The sequence below is a fragment of the Camellia sinensis genome, chromosome 9 (genome assembly GCF_055761805.1).
Source record: "Camellia sinensis isolate YWXY chromosome 9, ASM5576180v1, whole genome shotgun sequence".
In the NCBI taxonomy this organism is placed as follows: domain Eukaryota; kingdom Viridiplantae; phylum Streptophyta; class Magnoliopsida; order Ericales; family Theaceae; genus Camellia; species Camellia sinensis.
In genome coordinates this window covers 98,718,152-98,740,469 of record NC_138969.1, presented here as the reverse complement: position 1 = coordinate 98,740,469, position 22,318 = coordinate 98,718,152, and positions in this window count along the sequence as shown.

The window sequence follows — 22,318 nt, the reverse complement described above, 5'->3', positions numbered from 1 at the left end:
TTATAAAAAATCCGATCCGATAATCTGAATCCGTTTAATCTGTTTATTAAACGGATTGAATGTGCAAAAATCTGATCCGATCCGATAATCCGATAATCCGATCCGATTATTCTCAATTTGAATGAAAAAAACACAAAATGAAAAAAATAAAAATAAAAAATCAAATTATATAAAATTATAGCTCAATAAATAAATAAATGGATCAGATCGGATCAGATTATCGGATCGGATATCCAAAATCATCGGATTCGGATTCGGATATCTATAATCGGATATGGACTAAACGGATTTGGATTGGATTCGGGTTTGTCTTAATCGGATCAGATTCGGATTTTGACAGATCTGATCCGAATCCGATCCACTTACAGGCCTAGTTTAAACACATCCTTAAGGCCAACAAACCCTCAAAGCAAAAGAGTGAAGAAATGAGGGAGATGGCAGACTTTCAATGCTAAAATGGCATGCTCAAGACACTAAATCATGCAATCAACATATGCACCACATGTTCCAAAGTCAAGAGCATGAAACTAGTGAAGAACACTACACTAGAGGCATGCAATACCAAGCTCAAATGATCAAATGATCAAACCAGGACAAACCTGAAACATGCCAAATCAGTGGCCTAAACATGTTGAAATTAAGGCACAAAAGAGTAGAAGATCATGCGCACATGTTGGCTCGCAAGAAAGGCATAAGGCACAACTCTCAAAAGCAATGAAAGAGTGAACTATGTGAGAGTGTGACAAAGGTGTATGCTCTGAAATCTCATGCTAAATGATGCTATTGTATGGAATCATCTCAAGCAAGACATGCTAGGGGGCCTAAAACACAAAGCTAGTGAGGCCAACTACACCATAGCTATACAAAGCAAAGCATATATGACCAAGACCACCCAAAACAGAGCTAAAGCATGCTAAATCAGTAGCAAAAATGTGCTGGAGTTAAGCTAACACAAGCTAGATCAATAGGCTAAATCATCAAATATGCTAGGCTAGTTAGTAAGCATGATTGCACTACAAGTGCAAGAGGCAAGCAACAAGTGACCCAACCAGCCAAAAACAGAGTTAAAGCAGGTCAAAATAAGGCCTAAAACATGCTTGAACTAAGCTTCAAAAAGGGAGAAATACATGCTCACATGTTAGGCAATCAACACATGCAAACAAAACACAAGGAGGGGAGGCCAACACCTCCTATTTTGGACCTCAAAACCAAGTTTCTACCACTGAAATTCCCCTAGAATTTAGTGATTAAAAGGCCAAGAAAAGGTTGTTTTAAAATCTTTGGGAAATGGCACAACACATAGCAAACAAGCTACAAAAGAGGTTGGACCACCCCTAACTCCAAAAAATCACCATTTTTAAACCTTAAAAACAGAGGTTTTTGTAGTTGAAAAGTAGGCCAAAAGCAGCATGCAAAGGTGGCCACACAAGCAACTAAAACAAAGCTTAAAAGGTAAAGTATTATACCTTTAAAGCACAGCACTAAACAGGTTCAAATCTAAACTCAAACCAACCTTAGGAGCTCCAAATAAGCCTCAAAGAACCTCAACTCCAAGATAAGGATGTTTGGTTAAGGGTTTATTTGTAAAAGTGTAGAGAATTCTAAGCTTAAGGCACAAAACAAGAGGAGAGAGAGAACTCTAGAGAGAGAAGCTTGTAGAGAGAGAGGATTTTTAGAGAGAGAGGCTCCCAAAATTTGCTAACCTTCCAATATGAGAGATATGGCTTCAATATATAGCAATATAAGAGCCTTGGGTCAAAATATCTGCAAAATGGACAGCTGGAGCTTGTGTAGAACAGTTGGAGGGAAAATATCTGCAAAATATCTGAATTTGGGACATTAGTGGTCGACCAGCCATTTTTGGTGGCTGACCGGCCACTTTAGTAGCCAACAACCCACTTTTATGGCCAGTCGTCCACTTATGGTGGCCGGTCGGCCACTAAAAATCCGCTTCCAGGCCCGACTTCAAACAGGCATAACTCCTTCATCTGGACTCCTTTTTAGGTCATTCTTGTGTCTAAATTGAAGCCCCGAAAGTACGATTTCCAATGGTAGAATCCTCACATCAAAATTCCAGGTGTATAAAAATTTATTCCTCTTTTAGTGAAGACTGCTCAATTTCAGCTCAATCGGATTGATGCCTAACTTCAACCAGCCATATCTCCCTCATCTGGCTTGGCTTTAGGAGATTTTTGAGTGCAAAATGAAGCCCCAGAAGTCCTCTTTCCAATGGTGGTGGCCTCATATCTGAAATCCAAGTGTACAAATGGATAGGCCCGATTTAACAAGGGCTACTCAACTATCTCTTTACGGTTCATGCCCATCTTCTCCCCCAACTTGGTTTCTTCCCTCTCCTCCAATTTTCTTCGACTCCAAACCTATAAACAAGATGTTCTAAAGATTTTTTTCAAAGATTTTATATCTCTTTCATTTATTCCACTCTGTCCTTGCTCGATTTATCGAAAAGCGCAACATTTAATGAAATGCGAGCCTCAAAACATCGTAGGAACTTTGTTTCAAAAATGTTTTGAAAGAGAGGGTTTTAAGGTCTAAAAATCTTTAGTAAAAATAGTCTTAGTCCGAAAATGGGGTGTAAGGTTGGGATTGACTCTCTCTCTCTCTCCTTGTAGAAGAAATCGAACCTTTGCACTGCACAACTTTCATCACCAAGTAAACAATTAGTAGCGCCCAAGTCTTAAGGGCGGTCAAAAATGGGGTGTCTACACATGGGCATAGCCATGGTATTGTCTTCCCCAGGCAAGGACCTAGCCATGGTATTATCTCCCCCAAGCAAGGGCCTACATTCAATGGATGCCACAAAACCATTTCAAAATAGAACTTCATTCATTATAAGAAAATGATGTTTCAATAGGCCATTCAATCAATTATTATATATCAATTTTGATAGCAATAACATTTTCGAAAGTAATCATAACTTGAACATATCTTTATAAAGTCAGTACTCACAGAGGGTTATGTTATCACTAACCCTCGAACGTCCACCTATACAAAATACATAACAAAAGGACAATTAAAGCACCATTTCATTTTAATTCAATTCTCTTATGTGTTTCTAGCTTATTCTATGACTATGTGAGTCCAATCGGTGCCTAAGAACACTTGGAATGTTATCAAGATGCAAAAATGCACTTGGAAGAGTTAGGCAAATTTTGCTGGAAACAGGGTCTCCGCTCGAGCATAACTTTCTTCGCTCAAGCGGAGGTTCAAATATAATAGTGGTCGCTTGAGCACAGATTCTGTCGCTTGAGTGGTCTGCAAACTTGGCAAAAGTACTGGTTGTATGAAATTTCTGCTTGACGGTCGCTCAAGCAGAAGGCTGAGTAAAAGTGGTCCTCGCTCGAGCGCCACTTTGGTCACTCGAGCGGCCTATAAAATTTTGCAAAACTTCTGGGATTTCCAGAACTGTGTTTAAACTTCAAAGTTGATATTCAAGGTTCCAAACTCGTGTTTTAGGCACAAAAACATGGGAAAACTTTATAAAACATGAAAACATAGTGAAATTGTAACCAATTACTCAAAATCATAGTAATTCTTCAACTGAAAATTCCAACTTCAAGTTATAAAACAAGTTTAACTCAAATTAAGTGTGTATTTCTTCAAAACATAATCAATTGATGTGAGAGGGATGAGTACATGAAGGACTCTTCAAGTTGAGGTGTAAAAGTTCCATGCATGGGAGAATTTCATGAATTCTAACTCATTTTATACATGCATGTACATGATTAACTCTTATCTTCCAAATTCAAGGTGATTCAAGCTTTTACTTCACAATTTCATGCAATTGAACTCAAAACTTAGATGAATTAAATTCCTACATGTTCATTCTTCAAAGATTAAGGTTGAAGATCATACCTAGAACTTGATTCAAGTATTTACTAACTTAAATTCCCAAGTCCTCCACAGTTTCCTTTAAATTCTCCTTTCTCTCTCTCTAAATGTTGAGTTACTCTCTCCCTCTCTCAAAATTTCAGCCAAGAGTGTGTATATATGAGTTCAAGACTTAATTAACCTATTTATATGGTGTGATTAGCTTAGCCTAATCAAGGTTGATTAATTAGGCTTACTTCTAACTAAGTTCAATCAGTTTATTCTAATTACTTGATCCAAATCAATTTTCAATTAAAGTTGTCATAAAATTCTAAATATTCTAATTAGTCTATTTCGCTAATCAATTTCAGTTTCTGAAGCCGTCTAGGCTCTCAATTTCTATCTCTAGGTTGTCAATTTGAACAAATGTTCCATGTGACAACAGATAACTACAAAATTAAGCATGTAATCACACAATTAAACACACAATCATGAAATTAAACTTATTAAAATAATATAATATAATACTCCGGGGGTCGGAGTCATCACAAAAATGAATGTTCATCTGGCCATATAAAAAAGTGTTGGCCAAATGAATAATTTGCTAGTCAGATGTTTTTTGTTTGGCTGGATGAGTTGTCTAGGAAACAGAGCAGTTTTATACACCACCCAAAACACCATCAAAGCTTAATCTTGAGGCTCTTTGTTGATTATTCAAGCTATATCTAAGGACCTTCAGGGTGTTTGGAAGTAAGTTTGGTAATCAAAAGCTCTTCCTTGATTTGAAAGGAAAAAGTTGGAACTCTTCTCATCTCTTTCTCTCTTCTTTGTATTGTTTTTTATAGTTTTCTTTGTTGTTCTAAGCATGTGATCCTCTTCAAGATGTGGATGGCTCAACCACTCCTTATATAGTAATAGTATAATTTCTCTCTATTTCAGTGTATTCTTTTTATCTTTTGGGATGTGCATGGCTCAATAACCCATATAGAATTTTTAGATAATATAGTTTATCTTTGCTTTCATGTATTTTAGATTGGGATGTGGATGGCTCAGCCATCCCCCAATAGAATTGTTGGATAGTGTAATCTCTTTACATTCATGCATTTTCTTACTCTTTCTATCGTCTAAGTGTTTTGATCCATGTGATTCAATCCATACTCAATCTTGATGAGCAATTGTGGTTGCTTCATGAGTTCCATTGGATGATCTTTTATTATCTATCTGTTCCTCCCCTTTTCCTTTGAAGCTATAAGAGTTTCCTCATTAAAAAGTGTTGAAAACTCTCTTCTCAACCAACTTTGAACATGGGAATGGATTTTACATCCATATTCCATGACTAAAGAAGATGAGTCTTCAACTATTTTTAATGAGTTATATGTATTTTCTTGCACTTCCTCTCTACTTTCTTACAAGCCTTATAGAACTTTCATTAGCTTTATGAGGCTTCACCTTAGAAATAGCTGCAATCTGCTCTCTCCAATTAATAGCATAGATTTGGATATTAATTTACTCTTGTCCACAAAGAGCTGGATATAGGTTTCCATCTATTTCTCTAGCTTGATTTTCTTTTAGCTTCAATTCCTGTACATGGTAGATTTTGTCCATTCGATAGCTTTTGTGTATATTACATAGCCTATTTTGTTGTTGGATGTTGGATGAGGCCTATCTACATCTTCCTTGAATATCTTTATGATAGAAAGGAGTAGAAAGGATGAGCATTCCTTGGAAATGTTTTGTTTGTTCTATTTTGGTTTTGTTGCACCAAAAATAGGGTTTTCTAGATCTTTCTACAGTCGGCTAGATAAAGGATTCGACCAGCAACTATTCCATCTAGCCAGACCATTCATTTGGCTAGCCAGATGACTTTTCCAGGAAAAATAGAGCAGAACAGAGCAATTTTCGGTGGATGATCTCCTAGGCATACACAGTTCCTGTTACAATTTTTGTTTCTGTTTCACATGATTTGTTAGATTCAGCTTTTTTTGGCTAAATCAATTCATTATTATAATAACTTCCAACCCTATTTCTTTTTATTCAATTCAGTGTTGTAATAACTTCCAACCCCATGTCTTTTATCCCTTTCAGCATAAAGGATTGTTGTAATAACTTCCAACCCCCCTTTCTTTCTATCCCTTTTATTTTCACACTTTCCATATCTGTTAATATCATCATATTTTCATTTTATCATATCTATGCCCTGCAGATATATTTTATGCATTTGGATTTGGCTCATTTACACTTATGGGCTTATCATTTCTTATGTGATTTTGTGTGCAAGTGCATGCCTTGAGATGACCCACATGTCATATACTTAGTAGTCGAATCTATATTTTCATTCCTGTGTATGTATTGCATTAGAATTTTGCATATAAGATTATGCATATTTTGCCAGTAAATACTAGGTGAGCATTTATAGCTTTAGCATCCTATCTGTGCATATTTTTCTTACTGTGTCTAGCATATTACCATGTCGCTTCTTGCTTAACTGATATACCTCTATGATTGCTAGTAGATGGAGGTTATGTCGCTCAATTTGGAATAGTATTGGTTCTCATGCTTTTGAGCTCAATTCTCTTGAGTTGTACATATTTCAAATCTCTTTTAAAATGCATAGGAGCAAAACATTCGAAAGTGAATAATACAATATATACCTGATTGCTTTACATAATAATTTTAGCATTAATAAATAATCAGAACATGAGTATATATTATGCATAAAACTCATATATTGGTTTAGTAAAGGCTAATCTTTTGATAGGGTGAGCGGGGGTGCTCAATTCATGACCTTTCCCTCTCATACCTAAGGTTCCAAATAGAGGCATTTTTTGTTATGACGAACAATGCCCCTTTGGCACGAGTCATGGGTTTCCTAATTTTTCTGAAAGATTAGGTGGCAACTCAAAGATCTAGTGATGTAGTCCATTTCTAGCAAATTTTGCAATAAATGAATTTTTCATAAAGTGTCAGATCCAGACTCTCATTTATGTTTCACATTCGTGAGACTAGATCAAAGATTAGGATCCCAAACTATTAGGCGCACGCGGGTACCCCCCAAACATCTCATAGGTTTGGACTTTTAGAATGTTGTTTACATCTATGAAATCTTTAGAAGTCTTATTAGAAAAGCACTTGATCAATGCTCATTCTAATAGGAACTCTTAGAATTCATGGGACAAACACTATCTTAAGAGTGTAATCTGTATATGTGTCACAAACCCAATCCGCCCCCAAACAGGATGATGTAGTGATTGGCCAGTAGTCCTCAACTACCAAAGGCCTAACAAAACAAAAGCATGATGAACTCTTGATTCTTTTTTATGTGTGGAAGCTATTATCTACTATATTGAGTCCATTTACAACATCCATTTAGAGCAGTGCATAGAAATGAAAGCATACATTTTTCTTGGATTATTATCTTACAACACTGCATAACTTCAATGAGGAAATAAAATACAATACTCAAGTCATAGTTGTACAAATTTGTACAAGCACACAAGATCGGCTTCTAGCGAACTTCTTTCTATACTTGAGCTCTTTATCACCAACATATATATATAAGGGAGACGGGTGAACATCCATGAGCTTTAGAATTATAACATTTAACATAACTTGTTCATATCTTTAGCTTGAACAAGGCAAAACATACTTGACTTGTAAACATTACATAGTGATGGACATTTCAAGGATTATAAGGTGGTTAATCGGCCTGGATACCGGCTAAACGTAATAAAGTGAGCTTGACCATTATACATGATTGGATATTCCCCCAATTGTGGGCCTAATCCATTAATGTCATCTAAATACATGATAAAAGAGTACATAATGTTCATTCATAACAAAACATATAAAAGCTTGTAAACATAATCAAGTTTTGCATTGAAAACATAATTTGACAAATATAACGTTATTGAATTACTGCTTACAAATGGCTTCAGGAAGGTGGATGTATCTTTTTCAAAGCTTGACATACACAAAACATGAACAAGGTATTGAAAACACTTGACTTGTATAACTTAACAAACCGAGTACCTAAATTTAACTTAACATTTTCCTAAACTTCTCTTATTTATCAAGTGTTATCATAATCTCAATTTAAATCTTAAACATATGTATAACAAGTTCCAAATGCATCAAAAAGCTGTTCTTTGCAATCGAAGCCTTCAATACAAGAAATCGGGCAAAGAAGGGATTTCCACATGTGTAGATTCCAGGGCCGCACGTGCGGTTTGGTTAGGGTACATGTAGAAAATAGGGCCGCATGTGTAGTTATTTCAGTCTCGAAATTATTTTCTAGTGAAGCAGGCCACATGTCCGAAAAGCCTAGCCACACATGTGGTTCTGGGTTTCCAGCACTTGTTCAAAGTTTAGCATGTTCTAAGCTTCTTCCCTTGCATGTTCTTGGTCTAGGGTCTATAAAAGCTCAACATAAACCTTGTAAAATCAATGGCAAACACGAGAAAAAGATTATTTTCCAAATTAAAAGTATCAAAACTTGGTTTAAATTCAAGAATCAAATATCAAACTTGAACTTTATTTACAATTTGTGGAAAGTCTGTACTTTCATGAGCCTCTCTTCTCCTTTCTTTGTAAACATGATTTCAAGCTCCACAACTTATGCAAATCAAAGAAGTATATGATGGTGAAGGTTCATAAGCATCAAGAACATTATAAACAACTTCAAAATGAGATGAAATCCTAGATTTCTTACTTAGTTCTTCATTAGCTCAACTTTTCCTATTCTTTTCCAAACTTCTTCATTCCTAAATCAATTTAATCCTAACTTCTTGATTATGGATGATAGGAAGATCTACTACAAGAATCAGGATAGAAATCTTACCTTAGATTTATTAAAGGTTGAGTTCTGGCAAGATCTTTAAATTCTATTCTTTTTATTTCTTCTTTCTCTCTTCTTCTCTTTTCTTCTTCCTTTCTCTAGGTTGTTCTTGGCTCCTCCACCAGATTTTTCTCCCTTTTTCTTGACTTGGTTGGCTTATATAAGGTACGGTAAGACAAAGGTTGAGTTGGCATAAAAGAGGGAGGTGTATGCATCATTTATTTGTATGCCTTACCAATTAATCTAGTTTCACTTGCTTAGCTTAGTTAATTATTCTTAGTTATAATTAATCAAGGTTAGTTTCTAATTAATCAAGGTTTAACTTAATCTTTCTTGGCTTAATTAATCTTGATTAAGGTTCACTAATCCTACTTGATTGACACTAATCCAGATTAGTTAAATGACACATGATATTAAAATGATGAGTACATTAGTCTAATATCTTTAAGATCCTCAATTAGTGCATAGGCACATCCTAGTATTCACAAATCTAAGCTTAAGGCATTCCCCCAACTCTTAATAATCTTCAAGGATTTCCATTCTTAAGTTTGCTTTATTAAGGCATGCTTTCACTTCTAAGTTTCTTACCAATTATATTCATCTTTTAGGGTTTCATCTTATCAATTCCTATTTCTATCTTTAGAGTATTGTAAGATGATGAAATTAAGGTAAATATCCAGCCATGTCATGTAAAAACACATTTGATATAACACACGCTTGCTTGCCATGCTCAAGAGGTGGCTAGTTCTCTAAGTCTTACTAGTTTATAGCGAAATCCAATGTTCCAAGCTTCCTAACCACTCATTTCTAAACTTTACCAAGTATTTGTGTAATAAGATAGTTAATTTGACTTGGGGTATTCAAGGATAGATAATAATACAATTATAACACATGGGGTTCTTTGGGGTGTAACAACATGATTGTGTGACTAAATGCTTATGTGGAGTGAAATTCCTTGTTAATCATTGTTATAGGATGTGTGATACTCCGTTGTGAGCACATATCCTTATGTCCTAAATTTGTTTGAGTTTGTCTTCAATTAGGATGTCAGGACGAGGACACAGTGGTAGAGATGGTAGGTGTGGTAGGCCTCGTTGGGGTAGCCAAGAGATACTGGTTCAAGATGAGATCCTGGTGCAAAATAAAGGGTTTGGCCAAACTAATGTGGTCTAGCAAGTGGGTCAAACGAAAGTGTCCGGGCAAGTGAGCCAAGGCACTATAGGCACATTAACCTAAGAAATGGTGGATGCTTTAAGGAAATCAATGGGCATCTTAAGGAAAGAGAATCAAGCCCAAGAATACGGCTGAGTCGAGATCATCTTTTCTCACTTGAGAGTTCTTCCGATTGAAATCGGTGGAGTTTATTGGAGAGCCGAATATGGTTAAAAGGTGGATGAGTGGCTCGAGGAAACCATAAAGATCTTTGAGATGCTTTGCATCAATGAGGATGAATTGATGGTGACATTGGGGGCTAACTGTAACAAGCCCGCGGGGGACCTCGCTACAGCTCGGACTCGACTTTTGTAGTCACGGTTCTAAATCTGAACCAAATAGTACAAATCCGGCAAATCGTTTTGAGAAAACTGATTTTTGAAAGAAGTGCCAAACATGGACTGCTTTGCCAGATACAGAGTCGCCACCTAAATATTTTATTTTTGGGAAATTTAGGAAACCCTGACTCGGTGCCAAAAGACCACGTGTCCGTCATCACCAAAGTTGCCTCGGCTCGGGAACTTGGGTACGATTGGGGAAGGTCACTTCGTGAGCACCCCCGCTCGCCCGGTCATAGACCGGCCTCTACTAACCATGATATCAATTTTTGAAAACATTGTGAGTTCTTATTCCGGTTATTAGCCTAGGTCACTATGTGATGTACACAGCATATAAGTATAGACTGGGTCGCCCGAATTGGAACAAAACATTTCATGCTTGTTTATTTGAAAGATGGTTTGCTACTCGCAAGTAGGCTTAAAATGCAGATTTTCCCACCCTCAGGTGGGCTTAGGAAAAGATGGTTTTGCCACTATCTAGTGGGCTTAAAACATTTGATGATTTATTCCAATTTAAGTAACCCAACCTTCACCCACAGGCATTCAGGCAGTTATATCAGATAAGCACATAGCCTCGTGGTAAGCATGCTATCATGGCATTCACTCACACGCATGCAAGGATGCTAAAGCATAAAAACTCACCGAGTACTCCAAGCCAAAATAGAGACTACATTAGAAATCATGCATGATCCTAAGTATACAGAAATGCGTAATGCAACACATGCAGAATGCAATTATAGCAGGCTCGGCTATTCTAAGATGGCATATGAAGTGTTACAACTATCATGTATTCAACTTTGAATTGAAAATACAATGCAGTTAGTATGATGCGCCGAGCCCAGTGCATGCAAAACAGATGAATGATGCAAACATGCTGTCATACTGTATGCTAATTGAAATATGCCCTAATCTAACCATCATAAGCGGATAAATAAAAGGGAGAAAGACGTGGGGTTGGAAGACATACATCACACTCACCCACACTTATTACAGTTGTGCCCTCACTGGGAGGGTCCGAATAAATATACAGTCCAAATATTACAGTCCCGAATAAAAGAATATTACAGTCCAAAATATTACAGATTTCTAATTAATTAACTAAGAAAGCAAATAAAACTGGCGTGCAAGCCAGGGACTGCCTTGCTTTTGATGGATGATGCATGTCCGGGTTGTCTTGCGCGGAAATCCACCGGGATGCCCCAATTAGCCTCTGTTTACACCTTTTTCTTGAAATGCGTGCCAAGCCCTGAAAAATTGCTGATTCTTCGTTTTGCTGCAACAGAGAGCAGGAAAGGGGCATAGCAATGTATTTGCACAAATATATGCATGTCTCGATCCTCGTGCCACCAATCACGCACACCGAGGCATGATGGCCGAGGAATCGAAATGCACAACTCAATATAGGATGAATGCACATGAAACTACAGCTAAAACCTAACTCCATCATGGATAATCCGGAGTGTCGGTGACTGGGGAATTGAGACACATTCCGTCACTCGGAGTACGAAATGTACCTCGTTTCCCGTGCCCGGGCTAACTCCTATTCCGGACACGATGCAATATGCACGATACGCATGAAATGCGACTAAGATGCAATCCTAATATACACAATGCTATGGAATGACACGCCTCGAAATGCGTGCACACGGGCACGCGAACCGAGAAAATGACGGAATGTTGAAAATGAGGTGCCTCGAAATGTGTGTACACAGGCACGCAAACCGAGGTGATGATATGTGTCTCGAAATGCGTGCACGCGGGCACGCAAACCGAGGCGATGACATGTGTCTCGAAATGCGTGCACGCGGGCACGCAAACCGAGGCGATGATATGATATGATGAAATGACATGAAATGACAAATGGGCTTATACCAACATGAGTGAGCCTCAGCCACACTCACATAGGATGCCGGCGGATAAAAAAAGAGGTGCCTCGAAATGCGTGCACACGGGCACGCAAACCGAGGCAATGGCAAATGCAATGCAAATGACAAATGGGCTTATACCAACATGAGTGGGCCTCAGCCACACTCACATAGGATGCCGGCGGATAAAAAAAAGAGGTGCCTCAAAATGCGTGCACATGGGCACGCAAACCGAGGCGATGGCAAATGCAATGCAAATGACATGGAAATGACAAATGGGCTTATACCAACATGAGTGGGCCTCAGCCACACTCACATAGGATGCCGGCGGATAAAAATGAGGTGCCTCGAAATGCGTGCACACGGGCACGCAAACCGAGGCGATGGCAGAATGCGAACTATAGCATGGGAAATGATATGCAAACATGGTAATGGATTTTCAGCAATGGAATATGGGGTAAAACGGTCCCGAAATGAGGCGAAATGACATGAAATGCATGGAATTGTCCCGAAATACGAATTTAGGCATCCGAAATGGCCTATAGCTATGCAATGCGTGCACAATATGGACATGGAATGTAAAGACAGAAGCAAGGCAGCCCCAAAATTAGTGTTTTACTAGTTTATAGCATGGCCAAACAGTGGACAAAAACAGAGCAAAACAAGCATGCAAAAATGGGGAATAAACATAAGATTAAGAAACAACTCATAGCTACTGTCCTCGAACAGGTTCGGGCCCTTCAACAACATTGAAGAGGGACCAAAAATAAGCACATTTACAGAACTGTAAAATCCTCAAAAACAAAAGCATGGTAGGCTAACAAAACATGCAAGAAAACGGACCAAACGGTGGCCAAAGAGGTAAGTGGCATATGCAATGCCCAAACTGAAAAATTTCCTTCTACAACATTGAAGAGGGACCAAAAATAAGCATATTTTCAGAACTGTAAAATGGCCAAAACAGTATAAAAACATGCTAGAAATGCAACGCAAAATGAGGCTCAAAAGAGGCTATAACATGAGGTATGCAAAATAATCCACAAACGGCCAAAGACCCTTAATAAGACATGTAGAATGGGCCAAAATAAGACCTTTTCTAGAACTATAAAATGGCCAAAAATGGAAGCATAATGGGCTGCCATAGCATGCAAGAAAACGGTATTTAAGGGGGATATTGAAGCAAGTGGCATATGGAAGGCTCAAACAGGGTTGAGCCCTTAATGAGACATGAAAATGAGCTCAAAAGAAGGCCACTTTCAGTTATGGCCGGAGCTCAAAGCAAAAATCAAGGATGGCTTGCAAAAGATCCAAGAAAAGGGCCAAAAGGGGGAAATTGCAACTTACCTTTGAAGACCAATTCTTTTGTTGCTTCTTGGGCCAAATTTGTTGCCTCTTAGCTGCTGGAATTCCTCTCCTTGCTCTTGGAATGGAGTGGTGGTGGTAGAGCTTGGTGTTGTAGTGTAAATGGTGGTGTAGGGCTTGGAGCTTTTTAGAAAAATGAGAGAGATGGAGGGTGAGATGTGTATTGAGGCTTAAAGACCAAATTTTCTAACCCCTAAAATGCATGCTTGCAGCTGGTTATATGGACAAAAAGAGGGTGTAAAGGTGGGGCAAAAAGGAGGTAATCTTTCCCCCACAAGATATTTCCCTCGGATACAGATATTTTGGGGGAAAAAAGTGCACGGCTGTAAAGTACCAATCATGAGGATCATGGCCGGCCAGTTTTGGAGCTGCAGGTGGCCGGCCGGCCACCTATTATGGCCGGCCGGCCAAGGGTCAAAAGGGTCAATGAGAATTAGTAGCCGACCACCAACTTTTAGGGTTCCCCCATGTGTGTACATCACAAATATGTGGTTAAAAGTTCAAGAAAATAGCCCCAGGGTGTTCAACATTAGCCCGGAAGGAGGGGTTCAAAAGGGTCAAGCAACATTAGTAGCCGACCACCAACTTTTAGGGGCCTCCCATGTGTGTACATCACAAATATGTGGTTCAAAGTTCAAGAAAATGGCCCCAAGGTATTCAACATTAGCCTCAAAGAGGAGGGGCAAAAATGGAAAGAACAATTAGTGGCCGGCCATGACTTTTTTGGGTTCTCCAAGGTGTGTAGATCACAGGTATGTGGTTGAAAGTTGGCAACACTAACCCTAGGGTGTTCAACATTAGCCCGGAAGTTAGAAAAACGGGCGCCGGGAGGCTCCGGAGGAGAGATAACTGGTTGTTGCAACAATTACTAGCCTCCCACCCTTCAGTGACCTTCCTGGTGATAAAACAGAGGTACCTGCCAAAAATGAACGAAAACCGATGCAAAACGAATGTTCGGGGGCCAAAACACGCAGTTTGGGGCCCCAGAAACTGCCCGTTAAACACCGAAAGTGGCGTTCGGCCACGAAGTGGGTTTCTCAGACCCCAGTGTCCCTCAAAAGGGAGAAAATAAGGAGTATGCCAAAAATCAGAGCAAACGGAGATGGTTAAGCGGTCCCGAACCGAGGCACACGGCCAGCGGTCCCGAAAACCGAGAACCGGACTCCGAAATGGGAAAAATGGCCTACGGCCACCAAATGTAGCCTACGGACATTGAGAGATGGTCTACGGGACCTCTCCCTCCCCTCAGGAAAAGAAACAGAGAAAACCGAGTCTGGTTCGCAAACCGAGACAAGGCACAGAAAAGGGTTCGGGAGTCCGGAGGCAGGGCTCACGGCCGCAACTCCGAAACTTCTGAACAAGCACATTATGAAACATCACCAAGCGCTCAATCGGTGACGTCTGAGTCTTAAGGTCGGTCAAAAATGGGGTGTCTACACTAACCAAAGGGGATGCAGGCCAATGGCTGAAGTACACAAAAGATCGTATGGGATGACATGGAAGGTATTCACTACCACCTTCCAAGTCCAGTATTTAACTCTGATTACTAGGGAGAGGTTGAGGCAACAGTTCAAGAAACTCAAGAAGTTGACTACCTTTATCCAAGTTCAAAGCAGCCTTCATTAGCTTTTCCCAACTTGCACCAGAATTGGTAGCAATTGAGGAGCATCATTGTATTGAGTTTGAGACGAGGTTGAGGGCGAGAATTCGCATGAAAGTTGCTGAGAATATAATTGAGAACTATAAACACCTTGTTGAGTCAGCAACACATGTTGAGATTACCACACATGAGGAGGAGGAAAGGCTTCAGGGTTTAAGACAAAGGGGACAGGAGTCCCAAGGCATCCCAAAATAACAAAAGGCATAAGGGTTCTACCTCATACCAGATCCAACCACAATAGACTTGATTTACCTTGCTAACACTGAGTGCTAGTTTTGGAATGAACACTCAAAGTGGGGTCACTTGCTTTAAGTGTGCTAGTTAGGCCACAAGTCCCTTATTTGCCCACAGAGAGGATAAAGGCAACAATTACCACCACCACCACCACCACTACCGATTCGTTCTCAAAGTCAATCTTAGGGTAAGGACAGCTGGCTTTATGCAATTAGTATGGGTACTCAGGGTATTTGAGGAGATCATGCACGTAATTAGGAGGTGCATCTAGCACATCGGGCTCTAGGAAAATTTAGATCCATCAACCAACCCATTCAATTTAGGCCTCGGAGGCCATTCAGAGAGCTATTTTGACTCAGTCTATATAGCATGCCTATGCTCTGAGGGATTAGAAGGTTGATTAGAAGCCACAAATGCATGTCTATGTTGTTGCCATGCCAGATCAGTCGTTGAGACATTCGGTTGTGAGAGAAAAATTTTGGTGTTCAATTCATTAGCAAGTGTGTCGATTGATACGAGAGTGCCACATTCATTTATATATTTTTCTTTTGTATCTGATTTGGGGTTGGAGATTGATCAGTTAAAGGCTCCATTATTGGTTTAGTCACCAATTGGGGGTAGAGTGGCATTGGGGCGAGTATGCCGCTCATGTGAGATTGAGGATCGTCGACTCTTCTTTGACTTGATCATCTTAAATATGCGCACTTTTGATGTTATTTTGGGTATGGATTGCTCAACTCATTTCTAAGCGATGATAGATTGTCAACGTAGAAGGGTGTCAGTGTGTACACTAGTTGGGGATTGTTCCAATTGTTTGTGTGATCAAGGTGATAGGCCTATTATGTCATTGTATGACGAAAGAGAGCTTAGCTTCCTCTTTGCCATCACATTAGTTGATGAGGGTAGCATGGTTCAGGGTGATTTGCCAAGGGTAGTTCAAGAGCGTTCGGATGTTTTTTTGGAAGATCGTACCGAGTTGCCACCACACCGAGAGATTGAGTTCTCCATTGATTTAGTGCTAGGCACGACAACGATTTTTGCTATGTTGTGTATGCTGAGTTGCATGAGAATTGAAGATGCAACTTCAAGAATTGTTAGATAAGGGCTTCATTCACCTAAGCATGTTGGCTTGGGGAGCATCGAATCTCTTTGCGAATAAGAAGGATGACTCATTGTGGTTGTGCATTGACAATCACAAGTTTAATCGTGTTATAGTGAAGAACAATGTCACAACTTGAACCCGCCCCTAGAGGTTTGAATCATAATCGGCCAGTAATCATGAGATTACCTATGGTCTCAGACAGAATTTCAAAATATAAGGTCTGAAATGGAAGCATAATAATACAATAATAATAAAATTGTCTAATGAGCTGTGCATAATGGCAGAAACAGAAAGCTTGTACGTTAATAACCCACATCTAAACTTACCAAAACTCAAAACTTATATACATAACATGGTCAAACAAAAACAAAAGTAAAAGCTTCAATAAAGAGGCACTCGGTTGACTACACAAAACATGGGTGATCTTCTAGGCAAACTCTAGGGTTGGACATCCTGCTACTCACTTACATATATAGGGAAATGGAGTGAGCTAGAGCCCAATGAGTAACATCAAAGTAAAGGATTTAATGAATGAGTTTGAATGTTAAACATAAACATTCAAATCAGATTTCAAATCATGCTCATAGCAGATTCAGAACACAATCAGTTTATTCTTATATCAGAATCAAAACAGAAGCATATCTTACAGAAAATCATTGAACCTTTCAAAGGTAACAAATATTAGGTTTTACCCAAATAACAGTATATACATGTACAAAACAGAACAAAACTTATCAAAGCGACCTTCAGTCCAATTCATTGTAGCTGTATTAGAACAATATAATAACCATTTGGTCAAACACATTAAAGACATACATAAGCTGACCCTTTGGTCTAGCACATAATAGATATACAAAATGACCTTGGGTCCATCATACACATTTGTACTTCATCAATTTCATTTGCAAATATCGTATTGTTCAGAAGGATGAAAGCTTATTCATATTCACAAAATCATAAGTTCAGAAAAGCTTACCACAACGGACCATTTAGAAAATAGATTATACGAAAATATCTTTACTAAGATGTTATTCACAACGATTAGATTGGTTGTCACTACTCCGTGGATCAACGTACACATATCACATAAACATACACACATTAAAACACATAACGAAATTGAATCATTCTTTTCTCTTCATTTTCTTCAAGTTTATTTGTAACTTATTAAATCATCCATGAGGTTTAATTTATGCTTAAGAATGCTCAGAGAAAAATGAGAATAGAAATATGGACAGAATATAACTTTTCAAAATATACTAGAATAGGGTTATTTGATCCAGCGGACCTCTAGTCGCTCGAGCAGTCTGCATGATCTACAAAAGTATTAGATGGTCTCAAAGTAGGCTCGAGCAAAGACTTGATCGTTTGAGCAGAATGCATGAAATAACTGAGTTCGCTCGAGCTAACTATTAGTGGCTCGAGTGGTCTGCAAAACTCTACAAAAGTACTGGTTGATAGAAATGTGCGCTCGAGCGACAACTTCATCGCTCGAGCGATAAGGTTGAATTCTGGGTTCTTAAAACTGAATGAAAAATGCTCCAAACTCAATTTCAAAGGCAAAAATTCATGCATGGCTTACTTTAAAGCTTGAAAATTTTCCAATAAACATAAATACATGATTATTAGCAAACCCTTTGCTCAAAACTTCATAAATTCTTCAAAATTGATATTCAAAACTTCATGCATGTATGAATAGTTTCAACCTCTTTTCCCATAACTTCCAAAACATGAAATTAAACTTCAAAATATTGTAAATCAAAGATGCATGTGCAATTTAGTTCTCAAATTCCACAATGATGATAGAAATCATTTTCAAAATGATGAAACCTTACAAAATAGCCATGCATGTACATCTAGTTCAATTATCATGAACTTAAACTAATTTCTTTCAAATTACTTGTAATTGATCTCAAATACTTCATCAATATATTAGCTAGATGGATTAACTACATGAATTAAAGGTCAAAACCTTACCTAGGGTCTTGAATTTAGCTTGTTCTTGAAAAATCTTGACCTTCTCTTCTTAATTCTTCAATTCTCTAGCTTCTCTCTCTCTCTCTCTCTAAAATTGAACTCTCTCTATATATATATAACTTTTCTAGCAAAAATGAGACAATGAGTTCATCTTCTTCTTAAGGCTCATGTATATATATATATATATATATATAGCTATTGGATTAGCTTAATACACTTAATTAATGTTAGGTTAAATAATCAAGACTTAAGGTTAATTAAACTAATCTTAATTTTACTAAACTGAATCAAATTTTAATTAAACTATCCAAAAGTCTCTAAATATTAAATGGAACTGCATAAGTTTGTCAATTTCGATTTCTCAACTCATCTAGACTTTCAATTTCAAATTCAAAATAGAATTCCTAATAGATAATTCTCAAATCAAATAGATACATACAAGTTAAACTCAAAGCACATAATTCAAATTCAAATTCCACATAATTAAATAAATGCAATTATAATATGCATGGTGTAGTTATCACAAACAAATACCCACTAACCAGAATAAATGATTTGTTTGACCAACTTAAGGGGTCTCATTGCTTCTCAAAGATTGACTTGAGGTCGAGGTTTCATCAATTGTGAATGAATGAGGAGGATGTTCAGAAAATGGCCTTTTGCACATGTTATGGCCACTATGAAGTCTTAGATATGCCATTTGGGTTAACCAACACACCAGTTTCTATCAAGGACTTGATGAATCGAGTCTTCCAAGAGTTCTTAGACTGATTTGAGGTTATCTTCGTGGACAACATCTTGATTTATTCACCTTTCGAGGAGGAACATGAGGAGAACTTACAGATAGTACTTGACTTGCTTAGGGTACACAAATTGTATGCTAAATTTGAGAAGTGTGAGTTTTGGCTTTCAGAAGTCAAGTTTCTAGGCCACATTGTGTCGAGAGGAGTGATCATTGACTCTTCTAAAAAAGATGCCGTGCAAGATTGGGAGCAACCTAAAAATGCATATGAGATCCAAAGTTTCTTGGAATTAGCCGGGTATTATCAGAGTTTTGTGAAAGACTTCTTCAGGCTACAATCACTATTGACTATGTTGACAAGAAAGGGCATAAAGTTTGTATGGAGTGAAGCTTGTGAGAAATCCTTTTAAGAACTTAAGACTATACTTGATTATTCTGGAGAAGGGGTTGGGTTACACTGTTCATTGTGATGCGTCTTAGGATGGATTAGGGTGTGTGTTGATGCATGAAGGAAATGTTCTGGCCTATGGTTCACGACAATTGAAAACTCACAAGAAAAATATCTAGAAGTTATACTTTGATGGAACAGCCAACCAAATAGACTGTGAGATAGGAATGTTGATCATCGCACCCAATGATTCCCACGTAAACTTAGCTTTCAAACTCCGTTTCAAAGTATCCAATAATCAAGCCGAGTATGAAGCGTGTATCATTGGATTGAAAGAAACCCTTGAATTAGGGGCAAAAAGGCTAGAAATGATAGGAGGGAGATTGAAAAGTGAATGAAGAGATGATGAAGGGCTACCATTAAACTTTGGATATATTCATCTCGAGATTCCAAAAGCTAACATTCACTCATCTGCTACGAGAAAATAATCAGTCTGCGAATGCCTTAGCAACTTTAGGTTCAATAGTGGATATACCAGTGGGAGACAAGATGCACCTGATAATCATATAACCAATATATGCACCTACATATGAGATGATAGCCGCATTTGAGGAGGTTCAGGATGAGAACCTATGGTATCATGATATCTGGAACTTTCTGGAGAATGAAACATTCCCACAAGGGGCAACTGCAAAAGACAAGAGAGGGATACGACATCTAGCCATTCAATTCATCATTTGTGGAGGGAAATTATACATAAGAGGTTATTTAGGAATGCACCAGCTGTGTGTGAACAAAGCAAAACTGAAATGCATCATGGAGACAATTCATAGCGGTAGTGTGGAGCACACATGAATGGAGTCATGCTGGCCAGAAAAATCCTTCAGCAAGGGTATTATTTGTTAACAATGGAAAAGGACAATATTGACTTCATTCGAATATGTCACAAATCTCATTCTCAATATGGGGCGTACATGTCATTCGGCTGTCACACCGAAAGGTTCAAATTGGCATGAGTTTTTTCTAATTGCCATTAATTATTTCACCAAGTGGGTAGAGGCACAGTCTTACTCAGTGTTGAAGGCATCACATGTAGCCAAGTTCATCCGAAACAACATCATCTGCAAATATAGGGTACCAAATGAGATAGTTTCAGACAACAGTTCGCACTTCAAAGGAGAAGTGGTCAACTTGCTCGAGAAATATAATGTGACTTTACATAAGTTGTCAACATACAGGCCATAAACTAATTGAGCTGTTGAAGCTACAAATAAGAACATCCAAAACATTTTGCAGAAGATGATTGAAACTTACAAGGATTGGCCAGATAAGCTACCTTTTGCACTCTAGAGATACAGGACGTCTATTCGAACATCTACAAAGGTGACACCATATTCACTTGTATAAAGAATGGAGGTTGTTGTGCCCATCAAGATCAAAGTACCTTCACTAAGGGTCATGGCTGAGTGTTAGATTTCAGAAGCAGATTGGCAGAAGAGTCGGATTGAGGAATTAATGTTGTTTGATGAGAGGAGGCTAAAAGCACTGTATCACATCCAAGGTTACCAGCACAGGATAGCTAGAGAATTCAACAAAAATGTTAAATCCGAAATCAAATACTGAAATATAATTGTGCACCCATTTACGATTCTAGAGGGAAGTTCAAACCCAATTGGACTGGTGTCTACATCACCAAGACCATCTAGTCAAGAGAAGCAGTCATTCTTATGGCTTTGACTGGTCCCAACCCTTGAGAGCCTCGCTGCACCGAAAACCCAAAAGGGTGACTTAAGCAAAAGTTAGAGTATTCAAAATGAAAAAGAGAAAAATGAGAGTTCGCAAGGTTGAAAACCTAAAAGGGCAACTTTGGAAAAAAATTAGAGCGCGAAAGTAGAGTGTTAATACCCGAGTGAACCTTACCTATGAACTACATTAGGTCTAATTCCCATATTTGAGATATGTAGGCAACTTCATCCTGAAGTTCGTCCCCAACCATATTTATCCTATCCATGTTTGACTTGATTACTTCAAATCTGTGTTATGCTTTTGGGTTATATTAGTGTTCAATGCTCTTGAAGACTCGGTTGCAAGTACGTGTTGTGGTAATTCAGGGGTATGCAGTGACAATGGTAAGGTGTTGTTTAGTCTTGACCCAGGGTTGTATTTCCCAGGAATTAATTCCATGCTTGTCGAATTTTGACCATCTTAAAAATTGTTTTGATTTTGTTTTAACAAAATGACTAGTTTTTCACACTCTACTTATTGCAAGCATTTGATCATTTATGGAACAAAAGGATACTTTTTAGTACTCAAAACCTCTTTCAATTACATTGATTTCAAAACACAAGTGGAATGTCATGTCTAACTAAGTCTCATTTAGATCAAAACTTGTTATATAAAGAGGTCAAAAAATAGTAAACTAGAGACACGATAGAAGAGTCATGCATCGGTCCTTTGTCTCTTTCTGCTTCCTCCAGAGTCTCTACCATCTATCCATCATCAGTGCGTATCTCATCATCTAGCCAGTGAAGGTACTCATCAAACAACGCACAACTGAACTTCGTCAGAGGAGATAAGAACTCACTCTTCCTTCATACAATATAGAACTGCGAGAAATGGCTAGTATGGAATAAGTAGCTAGATACACCATGGTTCTAACTCAACATGTTTGCTCCTATCCAAAATGCTACCTGATCTGGAAAGGGAAGTAGTGCACACTACAGGCCAGTCCAAGGATCTGAACGCTTGGTTCTTGAGACATTCTATAGGTTATAAC